Source organism: Phragmites australis, chromosome 11 (genome assembly GCF_958298935.1).
Source record: "Phragmites australis chromosome 11, lpPhrAust1.1, whole genome shotgun sequence".
NCBI lineage: Eukaryota > Viridiplantae > Streptophyta > Magnoliopsida > Poales > Poaceae > Phragmites > Phragmites australis.
The window spans coordinates 26,468,946-26,482,130 of NC_084931.1; the positions used below are offsets into that span (position 1 = coordinate 26,468,946).

Sequence of the window (13,185 nt, forward strand, 5' to 3'; positions counted from 1 at the left end):
AGGTACGCCCATGACCACCTAGCAATAGCTTGTCTAGCTGGTTAAATTTTTCAAGACAGAAGGGACAGCGTACTCTAAAAGTAGTTAGCCTAGCTATTAGGGGCCTCTACAACAGTTAACTATTTGGCAACAACAGTAGACAGTAAAACTTAAGTCATATCCCTAGTTTTTTGCGCTCACGTCTCGTCGCATTTATAGCTCGGACCTCTTTTAGTGCATGCGAGGGTCATGGGCATAGGAACCTAGGCGAACCTACGCATTTCCTCGTCAGACGCACTGCCATTACCACACGTCATCCATTACTTGGGCAAAAAATGAGGAGAATACCTCGCTGCCACATACAACCTCCCTCATAACGTTGCAAGCGGCCTACAGACTCACCATCAAGGGAGCTAAAGGGCTTACTCCGCATAGGCCCCGAGGTGCATTGACTCTGTCAAGCCTTGTCGTTCTAAACCGCTAAGGAGGTCATGGACTCCCTCCTTCAGCGTACCCATCAACCATGCAGTTTCCTCCATATTACGTGGTCGCTATCAAGCTTCACCATCGTCGCTCATGATCACCATGGAGAGGCTCCTCAATGGTGAGAAGCTATATTAGGATATACTGACTATGATGTTGGGCTAGAGCTAGTTCCTTCTACATCCGCTCTTCCCTCTATATCTCAGGGCCAACGGATGAGGAGGTACTGTTAGGGGGAAATACTGTAGCCTGCAGACATTACTAAAGGGTTACCATCAAGAGCTCCTCCGGAGCCCTTGGGCTTCGGATCCTCAGCCGGAAGTCTGGCTCTCGAAGACTGTGAACCCCTTTGGCCACTGCCTCTCAAGACATGAGAGATGAATCTCGGATCCCCGAAGGTCTCTCGGTTCTCTAGGCTCCGGAACTCTCCAGAGCCCCCAGCCTCTCAGAGTCCCAGTCCTCCAGAGCCTAGGCAAGCTCTCCGAAACCCAGGAAGTGGGATATCAAGCCTCAAAGAAAAATCAGCTAGAAGGGGTCCACGAGCCATCCTCTACCTGCAAGGAAGTGACCGATATTTAATGCCGGTCAAGTGGTGGCCATCCTAACATCCTAGCGCAAGTGGAGGTCATCCTGATATTCGAGATAGTACGGCATCGTACTGCAATTGACAACCGACCGAGTATCGCACCCTCTGGGTCCCTATAGCATTGTATTTACTATAGTAGATAATATCTGCTAATTAGTGATAAATGTATTCTGCCTAAATCTAGGCTATATAATTCGACTAGCCCCAAGTCCCTGTAGCATAGCGGTAACTCGCATCGCTATTTCTGTAAAGATATATTTGTATATTTACACCTCCAATAATACTATAAATAAAGATCCATAACCATCAGTCAATCTCTTGTGATAAAAACACATTAGTATTCCTTCATTTTCACTTCTACATGCTGAGTCTTTTCTCTAGAGTAGGCTTCATACTTATTTATAAAAAACATTTTCTTGCATCAACACAGATATAACCCGAACAGAATTGGATCGAATGCATAGCCGACAGCACACATGGCTATTGGATCTCAGAGTGCCTGCAAGAAAGGATGTGCTGTACTGAATTCAATACGCCAGGTGTCCGGAATTGAGCAAGAATTCCCGGAAATATTTCACGGCGAATAAATAGATCTGATGAGGCGGCAACTTTTTATCTCATGGCAGCTTAGCAGTCTGCTGTCAAACCTCCAACGCTACGACAAAATATGCACGGCAAATCTGACAGGCATGCACGGACGTTTCACTTTTCAGTACACTGGTAAGATCAAGTACCCTTGATCTTAATTGGGTCAGAAATTGTTCACACCGTTCACCTCGATTGGATGAGCACTTGTCCAGTTGCATGATCTAACGGTCCAGAGACGATTAACGTCTGCAGCGTTCACTTGAGCAGATCGAATCATCGAGGCACAGACCGTTCATATAACTCATCCCTGCCATGCTCAGCTTCGCACGTTCACCAATCCATCTCTGTTCACGTACGCACGACAAGCATGGTGGCTCGAAGGTTCAAGCCGATCGAGCAGTGCGCCTCCGAGGGGCGCGGTCACGCCAGACCGTCGCCGCGGACCTGGACGGCACGGCGGGCACGCTCCTCCTGTCCCGCAGCGCGTTCCCGTACTACCTCCTCATCGCGCTCGAGGCCGGCAGCGTCCTCCGCGCCATGGCCCTCCTCCTGTGTCCGTGCCCTTCGTGTACCTCACTACGTCTCCTTCCTCGAGCCCCTGGCCGTGCACGCTCATCTATGGCAGGCCTCAAGATGAAGCACATCGAGGCGGTGGCCCGGTCCGTGCTCCCCAGGTTCTACGCCGGCGACGTCCACCCGGAAGGGAGGCGCGTTTTCGGCTCGTTCGGCAGGAGGTATATCATCACGGCGAGCCCGAGGGTGATGGTAGAGCCGTTCGCGAGGGCGGTTCCTTGGCGCGGACGTTGGCATCGGGACGGAACTAGAGGTGAGCGAGTCCGGGAGGGCCACGGAGTTCGTCGCCAAGCCCGGGGTGCTCGTCGGCAAGCATAAGAGGCAGGCGGTGCTGAGGGAGTTCGGCGACGTGCTGCCGGACGTCGGCATGGGGAACAGGGAGAGAGACTTCGACTTCATGTCCATCTGCAAGGTATAGCTTCTTCACTTTTTCGATTCCATTAACCTTCGATTCTCAGCGTTCTGCCATTACATTTTGTTCTATCACTTCCATGCATGCTGAAATATGACTCAAGACTTAAAGAAAAAACGAATTATAAATACCAAATATGATTGTCCTATGGTTGGTGTGCATTATGCACTCGGCAGATGGAATTGTATGGTATGAAAATGCAGTTATTTATGGTAGCTTCAAGTACCATGCCCTCTCGACCTCCAGATCCCGAGTCTGCGAAATTTCAGTCTCAGACATCGATCAGACATGCACCAACTCTGCATTTCCTCCGTTGCCGTTTATGGCATCATGCCATGATCCTGTGTCATGACTGAAGAGAATATACGTACGTGCGGAAAATAGTTATCTGCATGCACCGGCGAGATCAGGTAGCTGAGAGTTGTGCCCTACAGTATGTCAGTATTGTCCCACCAAAGTTGAGTACTGACCAAGATCATCCACCAAGTTGCTAGTCACTTCGCTTTTACGGAACTTGTATCCAGAAGATATATCCTACTGAATTGAATGATGTTCTAAAATGTTCAGTAAGAATTTTACACATGCCCTGCCCCAAATAGGACAAAAAGGGCACTGAATATAGGAATTGGGGGCTCCGAACAACCTGCAATGGTGTTACGCAAGAGCTAATATGTAGTGTATATTTGAGGTTTGTAGGAGTCTATAATATCTTGATAAAAGGAAACAGGAATAAAATCAAGTTTCTCGAGCACGTAGGCTCGCCGCTAATGAGATCGGTCATTCCAGTCTACCCTACCTTTCCCCTCCACTCATCTACTTGTAGAAGAAGAAGATGCAGTCGATGCCGTGATCTGGTGTCTCAGGTTCTTGAGCTGTGCTCCTTCAATGGTTATCCCATCCTGGACCAAGGAAACGCTGGTTGGGCCTCCGAATCCTTTTGCCACCCAAACCATCAGCTCCTCCTACCTTGGTGCTCGATTATTCAGTATCAAGTCCTGCCAAGTTTGCTCTACTTCAGCTGCTTGGTCTTCAGTGATGTCAAGGGTGGAACCGTGACACTCTCCTCCCCTTGAGAACCAGCTTGTCCCCAAGCTGGTGCAGCCGAAAATTGTTGACGCGGAGCTTGTTCATTCTCCCAGGTTGCAAGAGATGATGGAAAGGAAGACCACTCAATCAGCACTTGAGGAACAACACCATCTCCTTGCTGACTAAGACAATGATCTAGAATTCTCTAAGGAATCTGCAGGGAATGAGACGATAGTAAAGTGGAATGAACAATAGTGGAAGCACCTACTGCCTTTTTTAGTTGAGAAACATGGAAAACTGGATGCACTGTATTGTCAGCCGGCAATGAGAGCTTATATGCCACCACTCCAATTTTGTCCTCAATTGCATATAGGCCAAAGTACCGAAAGGATAACTTGTGATGAGCTCTGGGAGCAATGGAAGACTGAACATAGGGTTGCAATTTGAGATAGACCAGATCACCAACTTCAAATGATCTTCTAGTCCTCTTTTTGTCAGCTTGTAATTTCATTCTGTTCAGAGCTCTCTGAAGATGTTCTAGAAGTTGAATCATTACATGACGGTTCTGAAGCCATTCTTGTAGATCAGGAACAACACAGTTATCAAGCCTATCAATCCCAAAATGTCTTGGTTCATGTCCATAGAGCACTTCAAATGGAGCCTTGCCCAAAGCAGAGTGGTAACAAGTGTTGTACCAAAATTTAGCTAAAGAAATTCACTTGGACCATTTGGTGGGACAAGCATGCACATAACATCTCAAGAATGTTTCTAAGCACTGATTGACCCTCTCAGTTGGTCCATCCGTTTGGGGATGATATGAGGTGTTCATACGCAATCCAGTACCAGTCCACTTGAACAACTCCTACCAAAGTAAGCTTGTAAAGATTTTATCCTTATCAGACACAATAGCTAGAGGCATGCCATGGAGTTTATATACATTGTCCATAAAAGCCATAGCTACTATCATAGCAGTAAAAGGATGGGCAATTTGATGAAATGTGAGTATTTGGAGAACTTATCAACTATGACCATAATGCAGTTAAGATGAGAATTTGGGGAGACCTTCAATAAAGTCCACAGTAACCATCTTCTAAGCCTGATATGGTACTGGCAAAGGTTGCAGCAATCCTGGATAAGAAGTCCTTTCCACCTTAGCTTGTTGACAGACAATACATTTGGCCATAAAGTCTTTAATCATAGTTTTCATATGAGTCCATTGTTTAATACGCTTGTAAGTGACCAGAAAACTAGAGTATCGTCCAATAGCTGTGGAATGAAAGGCCTCAGTGATCTTGCCTTGTAATGAAGAGTCAAGTTCAACCCATAACCTACCCTTGTATCTGATAATACCATTGCTTAACTGAAATCTACTAGATGGATTAGTGATGGCCAATTCAGTAAGTAACTGCTGCGCTTTTGTATCTTGAGAGTAGCTAGCAGCAACTTTTGTAAGCCAAACTGGTTGCACAATAGAAATAGAAAGCATATCAGTAGTGTTTGGGTGAGAAACTCTAGAGGGAGCTTCCGCCGCATGATTTTCAGGACCTTTCTTATATACAATTTTGAAATGCAAGCCCAACAACTTGGTTAAAGCTTTATGTTGACAGGGAGTGGTCAACCTCTGATCTTCCAAATGAATAAGACTTTTATGATTAGTCTTAATTAATGAGGAATTCACCATGCTGTAAATAAGGACGCCAATGATCCACATCTATCAATATTGCTAAGTACTCTTTTTCATAAGTAGACAACCCTTGAGTTTTAGGGCCTAATGCTTTACTCACAAAAGCAATTGGATGTCCATCTTGTTGAAGAACTGCTCCAACTCCTTTATCAGAAGCATCAGTTTCAATCACAAACTGCTTCCTAAAATCAGGCATTGCAAGGACAAGAGTATTGATAAGAGCAAATTTAAGAGCTTGAATGCATCAACAGTATCAATGGTCCAAACAAATTGTTCTCCCTACTCAAGAATATTAGTTAATGGTTTACTAATCAGCTCAAAATCTTTTACAAATCTTCTATAATAACTGGCTAAATCAAGAAAAATTCTCACTTCCTTGACATTTTGAGGTACTAGCCAGTTTTAGACAATTGCTACCTTACTTGGATCTATGGCTACTCCTTGAGCACTGATCACATGGCCCAAGTAATGCAACTTTTGTTGAGCAAAAGAACATTTTTACAATTTGACTTGAACTTTTGTTGTCTGAGAATATCAAAGACCATTTTCAGATGCTGAAGGTGCTCTTCCCAAGTCTTGCTATAAATAAGTATATCATCTATAAATACCACAACACATTTTATGATAAGAGTAGCCAAAACAGTATTCATGGCCTCTTGGAAAGTTCTCGGACCACATGTCACTCCATAAGGCATAACTTTATACTCATAATGTCCATGATGAATATGAAAGGTTGTCTTAAATCTATCACCTGGAGAAACTAATATTTTATGGAAACGATAACACAAATCCAATGTTGAAAACCAACAGGCAACATGTAACTCTTCAAACAATTCTTCTATGATTGGCAAAGGAAATCTATTTTTGACTGTGAGAGCATTCAATTTTCTATAATCAACACATAAGTGCCAATCACCAGTCTTTTTCCTAACCAGCAGAACAGAAGAGGCAAAAGGACTAGAACTCTTTTGAATCATACCAGTTTTTAGAAGCTCTGTAATTCACTTCTCAATTTCATCCTTCTGTACTAGTGTATACCTATAAGGTCTGATCCTAAAAGGTTATGCTCCTTTGATCAAAGGAATAGTGTGATCAATTGCTCTTCAAGGAGGCAAACCATTTGGCTCAGAAAATATATCAGCATACTGGTCTAATATGTTTTGAACTGCTGCAGGTAAACTTGAGCTAGAAGAATCAAGAATGTGCTTATCAACAGAAAGTTGAACAATGCACCAGATTTCATCATTCTTCTCCATCACTGCCACTAAGAAAAATCAATCAAGGAAACTGCAGCATTTTGAGTTGTGAGACCTTGCAACTTGATCCTAACATTTCCATACTGGAAAGAAATTCATTTTTAACCGAATCAATCTCCATGGGACTATGTAATTCAAGCCAGTCCATCCCAAAGATAATATCATAGCATGTTAATGGCAAAATCTTGAAGGTAGTTTGAAAAGAAACACCTTGTATCCACCAAGAACAATCAGGTATTTCATGTGTACAAGACAAAATACTGCCATCAGCTACCTTCACTTTGATAGGATGTGATAACTGATGCCAACCAGGTATAGAAGCATCAAGTTGTTCACTGATGAAAGTATGAGAACTACCAAAATCCACTATCATAATTACTTTATGCTAGTAAAGATAGCCTTGCCACTTAATAGTCTTACCACCAGTAGTGCCATTGACTGCTCTACCTGACAACAACATGAGATCTTCACCAAAATCAGAATCAGGAGAATCAATAGGAGGTCCAATGCTGAACTTCAGGAAGTAGTTGCCAAAGCTCTTCAACAATGTGGAGAGGAACAATAGGTGAACAGACATGTTGATGACCCCACTTAGCACCATATGTGTAACACAAGCCTTTTGCCTTTCTGTAAGCTGCTTTATGATGAGAGGAGGCAATAATTTTCTTCTCATCAGATAGCACTGAATTGTGAGTCTTGGTGAAAGTCCCAGAAATAGAAACAGATGACTTGTTGGACTGGTTGCTAAAGGAGCCACTGTCATATTTCCTAAATACAGAAATAACAGGGCCCAACAACACCTCCTGCAAAATATCAAGGGAACAAGCAGTATCTATGTCTGGGGGACGCTGAATTAATACGACTGCTTTAATTTTAGGGTTAAGACCATCAATAAAACGATTTGTGATAACTGCACTTGTGATAGAAGGATCATGAGCAAGAAGCTGGTGAATGAGCTCATCAAATTGACTAATGTACTCAAGAACTGACCTAGTTTGTCTAATTTGAAAAAAACTATCTAATAAGATGATTATATTGATCTCTCTCAAATCTAATACCAATAGCATGACACAATCGGACCAACTACAATGCTTCAAGATTTTGTCCATAGATCGGAGCCAAAAGGCTACGGAACCAATGAAATGCATTGTTGCTACCCTTACCCATAGGTTTTCTTCTAAGCCATACAACTCAAAAAAAGTTTCACAATGCTTCTACCACATCTTAGGATTTGAGCCATCAAATTGAGGAAACTTAAGCTGAGGTAACAAGGCACTCAAACTAGGTGACAACGAGGCAATACATGGTGCAAAGGAATTCCCAATTCTGAAAGAACCAGTGGGTGGGGTGTGAAGTTGAGACACACCTATGACCGGAGGTGGTAGAGAGGTGTCGAATACCCCAGTACCAAACCCCCGATGATCATGTGAAACGCGGTGGCCATGAGGCCCTGATGCCGCCTCTGATAAGGGAGCCACCAAGTGAGCGGTGGTTGGGGTCAACACTAGTTCTGAAGAAGGCAGAACGGGTGAAGACTTGACCGAAGAAGCCGTGCTCAACGCAAAGTTATCCAGCTGGGTACGAAGACTAGAGACAGAAGATTGAAGCTCTGTGACCTTTTTGTCCATGCTAGGCTTCGAATCTTCGAATTCTCCCTTGATAATCTTCAATTCCTCCACGGTTTTCCTTACTTCAAAGATCAACTTCTTGTTCTCGACGATGCCTTCGTTGGTCTTCTTGAGCATGGTAATAATCTCTAAGAATTGCTCATCCGTCTTCATGGTGATCTGTCGTCGGGTCTGGTGGTCATGATGTGCCAAAATCGACCAAATCTGATACCAATTGTTACACAGGAGCTAATATGTAGTGTATATTTGAGGTTTGTAGGAGTCTATAGTATCTGAATAAAGGGAAGCCAGAATGAAATCAAGTTTCCCGAGCACACAGGCTCGCCGCCAATGAGATCGATCATTCCAGTCTACCCCCCCCCCCCTTCCCCTCCACGCATCTACTTGTAGAAGAAGAAGATGCAATTGATGCCATGATCCGGTGTCTCATGTTCTTAGGTCGTGCTCCTTCAATTGTTATCCCATCCTGGACCAAGGAAACACTGGTTGGGCCTCCGAATCCTTTTGCCACCCAAACCATCAGCTCCTCCTGCCTTGGTGCTCGATTCTTTAGTATTAGCAGTCATGCCAAGCCTGTTCTGCTTCATCTGTTTGGTCTTCAGTGATGTCACGGGTGGAACCGTGACAAATGGCTAGATATAGATCATCAAAGGACAGATCTGCAGTTGTCGACCGTCTAATTGGGCACCATGTTAATGCTGCATTGCTTCACGATGAGGTCGCTGTGCTGGCGCTGGTCTTGGACTCCTGGAATAGGCTAGCCAACTTCGTTTCAGTGGGACATCTGGTCTCCATGCCATTCTGTCTGTTGAGCTGATCGATCTTGTATCAGATAACCAGTAGGGACCAAGCCCGTCCTGCCGCATGCTGGGTAAAACACACTGTGTGTTCTACGAAGCTAGCGATCGACCATGCGAGCGTCCACTAGATTCTTTCTAAAATACCAATTAGCTCAGCTTCTAATCTTATGGTTTCAATTGCTAATGATCCATTCCATTGAATGTTCTCTTTGATGTCAGTGGATGACAATATCACATAATGCATCTCAGGCTCTTGGCCTACCTCAGCGCGTGCATGCAGGAAGTGTACATCGTCACACCAAAGAAGTAGCGCGCAGTGCCGAGGGACCAGCTGCGGAGCTGTGCCATCCTCCATGACGGTCGCCTCGTTCGGCACCCAACGGTGACCAGCACACTGTTCACCTTTCATGGATGATGCTCAGCTCCACTCTCATGCTGCTCCGCGTGCACCTCAGCCTGCTCCTCCCAGAGCGTGCTGTTTTCTATGCCTACAAGCTCATGGCCGTCAATCTGGTGGTGCGCGGCAACCCACCGCCGTTGCTGCACAAGATGGGCCGCCCGCCCGGGGACCTCTTCGTGTGCAACCATCGCACCGTGCTCGACCTCGTAATGGTCGCTACCATGCTGGGCAGCAAGGTGAGCTGCATCCCGTGCTGTTAGAGCTAATTCTCATCTAATCAACATGATGGCCTAACTCTAGATCAAGCACCTCTTAATTGTGGAAGCATGAGGTGCGTACCTGCGCTCGGTGATGCCATTGGTGCTTGACAGTGAGGTTGAAGAGCGTCGATGTAGCCGTGCAGACCATCGGTGTAGTGGATGCTGGCGTGGTGAAGCAGGTTGCCGACGTGGACGAAGTGGCGGCGGTCTTCGACCCGTTGACAACCAATTGTTGGTTGCGCTTCCAATCAAGGCGCATGGTGAGGAAACAGTCTCCCCTTCTTTCTCAGTCACGTTAGGAAACACGTCAAAACTTAAGGTCGAGATTAATTCCAATATTCTCCTCCTTGATCGTAAGGCTAACATCATAAATCCACTCTCAATGAAATAGCACACTAAGTCAAAGCATTACAGCGGCTAATTAAATACCACTGAAACTCAAATACCTATAGTATATCACTCCATCTCGAAATGAAAATTTGTTATTCCTAATGGGAGTTGGTTCGCATTATAGTCCTCTTATTCAGAATCATATGCTTTTCAATAACCCCATGCTGGCAACATGATCACAAAAAATATAGGATGGTAAGCCTTTAGTAAGCGAATCTGCAAGCTTTGACTTAGTGCTTATATGCTTGACACTGATTGTTTGATCCTGGATTCTATCTTTCACAATATGATACTTAATGTCGATGTGCACTCAACTTGTTGTTACTCTTATAGAAAATTACGAGTTGATTATCGTAGTATAACATAAGTGGCTTTGAAATACTATTGACCACTCTTAATCCCAAGATAAAGTTCTTTAGCCATACAGCCTGCCCGGTAACCTCATAACATGCTACAAACTTAGCTTGAATTGTTGACGATGTTGTAAGTGCCTGTTTTGAGCTTTTCCATGAGATAGCTCCTTTAACGAGGGTGAAGATATAACTTGACGTGGATTTCTTAGTATCCACACACCCAGCAAAGTCTGTATCCGAATAACCAACAACTTCAAGGTTATCAGTTTTTCTAAATATGAGCATGTAGTTCTTAGTGCCTTACAGATAATGAAGGACTTTCTTAACGACTTTCTAGTGATCTGATCCTACATTTGGCTGATATCTGTCAAGCATCCCGGTCATGAAAGCTAAGTCAGGGCGCGTGCATACTTTAGCATACGTAATACTTCTGACAGCTGAAACATGAGGAACCGACTTCATTTGATCAATTTCAAATTGATTCCTCGGATATTGAAATGTCCCAAACTTATCGCCCTTAACAATAGGAGCAGACATAGTAGAGTACTTATACATATTGTATTTCTTCAGCACTCTGTCAATGTATGCCTTTTGAGACAAACCTAATACTCATTTGGACCGATATCGGTGAATTTCAATGCCAATAACATAAGAGGCTTCACCAAGATCCTTCATATCAAAATTAGATGAAAGAAAGCTCTTGGTCTCAAACATATTATTATCGCTGCTGGCCAATAAGATATCATCTTCATAAAGAACTAAGATGGTTAATTTCCCCACTTTAAACTTTACATAAATGCAGTTATCAGCTTTATTTTCTTTAGCCAAAATTTCTAATGACTCTATCAAACTTGAGATACCACTACCTAGACGCTTGCTTTAGACCATAAATTGATTTCTTAAGGCAACATCCCAAATGTTCCTTACCTTCCATGACATAACCTTCTGACTGAGCCATGTAAACACTTTCTTTCAAGTCACCATTAAGGAATGCCGTCTTTACATCCATCTGATGTAGCTCTAAATCATAATGCGCTGTAAGCGCCATAATTATTCTGAATAAATCTTTACTTAATACTGGAGAGAAAGTTTCATTATAATCCATTCATTCTCTATACGAGAAGCCTTTAGCTACGAGCCTTGCTTTAAACCTTTCGATGTTCCCCTTAGAGTCATGCTTGGTTTTGTAGACCCATTTACAACCTACTGTTTTGGCTCTATCAAAGATTTCTACCAGATCCCATACATCATTATCGTTAATAGATTTTAATCCGTCCTTCATGGCATTAAGCCACTCAGGCGAATACTCACTCATCATAACCTTTTTATATGAGTAGTGATCTTCTGCCTTCCATATGTCATTAACATCATCATTCATATAGGCAACGTAATCGTTCGAGATTGCATGTCTTCTATCACACTGTGATCTTCTGATCGTTTCGTTAGGTACTGCAGGACCAGGACTGGGTACTGCAGGGGACTGCTGAGACTCATCTTTATGTGCATCGTTGGGAATTTCAGAGACCTCAACAGGAGGTGCACTGATGTTAGTTTCTACTAAAGGTGCAACCACCTAGGGCACATAGATGTAAGGCTCTTGGATCAGCGGTGTAGGAACATAAACCCGCTTTTTCTCAAGATCAACCTCCCTAGGCTCCAGATCTCCGTTATCAAGAAATACAACGTGTCTTGTTTCAACAAACTTAGTGATCCTATCTAGACAGTAAAAACGATACCCCTTCGATCTCTCGGGATACCCGATAAAGTGACAACTTATTGTCTTAGGATCTAATTTCTCAATATGTAGATTAAATACTTTAGCTTCAGCTGCACAGCCCCACACGCGTAAATACTTTAAAGAGGGTTTTCTCCTAACTGATAATTCGTAAGGTGTTTTTGGAACTGATTTACTGGGAACCCAATTAAAAATGTGCGTGACTATCTTAAGTGTCTCCATCCACAGTCTAACTGGTAAACTAGAATAGCTGAGCATATTTCGCACCATGTTTATAAGCGTGCGGTTGTGTCGCTTAGATACCCCGTTCTGTTGAGGTTCACCAAGTGTAAAATATTGGGCTATTATGCCAACTTTGTGTGTCGACATATACATATTTTTATAAATATCGGATTTTAGCTATTATTTTTATAATTTTTAATAAAATAATATTATTTAAAAAAGCTCAAAAATCAAATGCTGAGCACTCGAGAAACACTAAATGACCAGTAGATAGACCCTTGATAAAAGCTTCCACTGGTGTGCTTGCTACGCTGAAAATTTGTACTGAAAAGTTGTAGTGAGGGCTCGGCTCACTCTATTGCACAAAAATCAGTGTTTCTGCTAGGGTCCCATAGCAGCCTAAATCGATATAAAAAAAATTTGCAGGTCCATTTAATTCTTAGACTAGGACGGTTTTGAGAAGATTCTATCCTAGCGGTAAAGCTCTTCACTTCCTTCATAAAAGTTATGTGCTGCTCTACTTTTGCTGTATTGACATATGGATCCTACCATTAAACTGTCCAACACGTAGTGGGCAGGTTCAATTTACCGTTTTTCAAACTCTCGAGCGGTAAATAAAAATGTGCGGTTATCGTGATAATTGCTCAGAATTTGACTGAAATTTGTATAAAATTTATTTGCTAAAATTTGTAATTTAGATAAAAAAATATCAGATTCTTCGTTCGGTAACCGGTCCGATTTTCTCGATTTATCAAGCAGTTTTCTCGAATTTTTTTCATCGTAAGTAACCGCTCGGTTTTGTCGATAACC

General features: G+C 43.2%; 1 pseudogene; it reads left to right on the forward strand.

The window, feature by feature from the left end:
• Window positions 1–2,003: 2,003 nt before the first annotated feature.
• On the forward strand, window positions 2,004–11,963 carry LOC133884099 (glycerol-3-phosphate 2-O-acyltransferase 6-like; annotated as a pseudogene).
• The last annotated feature ends 1,222 nt before the right edge of the window (window positions 11,964–13,185 follow it).